Here is a 2,776-nt window from a genome sequence, read left to right on the forward strand (position 1 = left end):
TTTTTATAACTTTTTGGAAGTTTTTAGTCCATGTCTGTTAGCTTTGAGGCTAACATCTGTATGCTAACAAGCTCCTACAAGATATTTAGCATAAATACACATTTAAAAATAGCTTTTTATAACTTTTTGGAAGTTTTTAGTCCACGTCTCTTAGCTTTGAGGCTAACATCTGTATGCTAACAAGCTCCTACAAGATATTTAGCATAAATACACATTTAAAAAATAGCTTTTTATAACTTTTTGTAAGTTTTTAGTCCACGTCTGTTAGCTTTGAGGCTAACATCTGTATGCTAACAAGCTCCTACAAGATATTTACAAATTAATACACATTTAAAAATAGCTTTTTATAACTTTTTGGAAGTTTTTAGTCCACGTCTGTTAGCTTTGAGGCTAACATCTGTATGCTAGCAAGCTCCTACAAGATATTTAGCATAAATACACATTTAAAAATAGCTTTTTATAACTTTTTGGAAGTTTTTAGTCCATGTCTGTTAGCTTTGAGGCTAACATCTGTATGCTAACAAGCTCCTACAAGATATTTAGCATAAATACACATTTAAAAATAGCTTTTTATAACTTTTTGGAAGTTTTTAGTCCACGTCTCTTAGCTTTGAGGCTAACATCTGTATGCTAACAAGCTCCTACAAGATATTTAGCATAAATACACATTTAAAAATAGCTTTTTATAACTTTTTGGAAGTTTTTAGTCCACGTCTCTTAGCTTTGAGGCTAACATCTGTATGCTAACAAGCTCCTACAAGATATTTAGCATAAATACACATTTAAAATGAGCTTTTTATAACTTTTTGGAAGTTTTTAGTCCACGTCTCTTAGCTTTGAGGCTAACATCTGTATGCTAACAAGCTCCTACAAGATATTTAGCATAGATACACATTTAAAATGAGCTTTTTATAACTTTTTGGAAGTTTTTAGTCCACGTCTCTTAGCTTTGAGGCTAACATCTGTATGCTAGCAAGCTCCTACAAGATATTTAACATAAATACACATTTAAAAATAGCTTTTTATAACTTTTTGGAAGTTTTTAGTCCATGTCTGTTAGCTTTGAGGCTAACATCTGTATGCTAACAAGCTCCTACAAGATATTTAACATAAATACACATTTAAAAAATAGCTTTTTATAACTTTTTGGAAGTTTTTAGTCCATGACTGTTAGCTTTGAGGCTAACATCTGTATGCTAACAAGCTCCTACAAGATATTTAGCGTAAATACACATTTAAAATGAGCTTTTTATAACTTTTTGGAAGTTTTTAGTCCACGTCTGTTAGCTTTGAGGCTAACATCTGTATGCCAACAAGCTCCTACAAGATATTTAGCATAAATACACATTTAAAAATAGCTTTTTATAACTTTTTGGAAGTTTTTAGTCCACGTCTGTTAGCTTTGATGCTAACATCTGAATGCTAACAAGCTCCTACAAGATATTTAGCATAAATACACATTTAAAATGAGCTTTTTATAACTTTTTGGAAGTTTTTAGTCCATGTCTGTTAGCTTTGAGGCAAACATCTGTATGCTAACAAGCTCCTACAAGATATTTAGCATAAATACACATTTAAAAATAGCTTTTTATAACTTTTTGGAAGTTATTAGTCCATGTCTGTTAGCTTTGATGCTAACATCTGAATGCTAACAAGCTCCTACAAGATATTTAGCATAAATACACATTTAAAAATAGCTTTTTATAACTTTTTGGAAGTTTTTAGTCCATGTCTGTTAGCTTTGAGGCTAAAATCTGTATGCTAACAAGCTCCTACAAGATATTTAGCATAAATACACATTTAAAAATAGCTTTTTATAACTTTTTGGAAGTTTTTAGTCCACGTCTGTTAGCTTTGAGGCTAACATCTGTATGCTAACAAGCTCCTACAAGATATTTAGCATAAATACACATTTAAAAATAGCTTTTTATAACTTTTTGGAAGTTTTTAGTCCACGTCTGTTAGCTTTGATGCTAACATCTGTATGCTAACAAGCTCCTACAAGATATTTAGCATAAATACACATTTAAAAATAGCTTTTTATAACTTTTTGGAAGTTTTTAGTCCATGTCTGTTAGCTTTGATGCTAACATCTGAATGCTAACAAGCTCCTACAAGATATTTAGCATAAATACACATTTAAAATGAGCTTTTTATAACTTTTTGGAAGTTTTTAGTCCACGTCTGTTAGCTTTGAGGCTAACATCTGTATGCTAGTATGCTTCTACAAGATATTTAGAATAAATACACATAAATTGAGAACTTTTTAGAACTTTTTTTAAAGTTTATAATCCATGTTTGTTCGCTTTTAGGCTAAGATCTGTATGCTAGCAAGGTCCTACAAGATAATTAACATAAATGCCCATTTAAAACAAGCTTTTTAGAACTTTTTTGAAGTTTTTATCCATGTCTGTTAGCTTTGAGGCCAACATCTGTATCCTAACACACCCCTAAAAGATATATATACATATTTAAAATATCTTTTGCTTCTGACTAGCGGTAGCAAGTAGCATAGTTCATGGCTGTACTGCAAGCTAAAGACTATTGGCTTACAGAAAAAAATATTTTGTGGTATTTCAATGTAATTCTGAACTGCACCAATTTTAAAGCACATTATGATCCTGTCATGATACGTTAAAACTAATGTTGACTCTTCTCGTACTGTATTACAACAACAACATCATTTCAAAAGAGGAATTTCTTTAGATGTGCAAGCGGTTGACCTTTATGTAGCGTTCTTTGAAGAATCACTCCAGACACGCCGTACCTCACCGCA

Source organism: Garra rufa, chromosome 7 (genome assembly GCF_049309525.1).
Source record: "Garra rufa chromosome 7, GarRuf1.0, whole genome shotgun sequence".
In the NCBI taxonomy this organism is placed as follows: domain Eukaryota; kingdom Metazoa; phylum Chordata; class Actinopteri; order Cypriniformes; family Cyprinidae; genus Garra; species Garra rufa.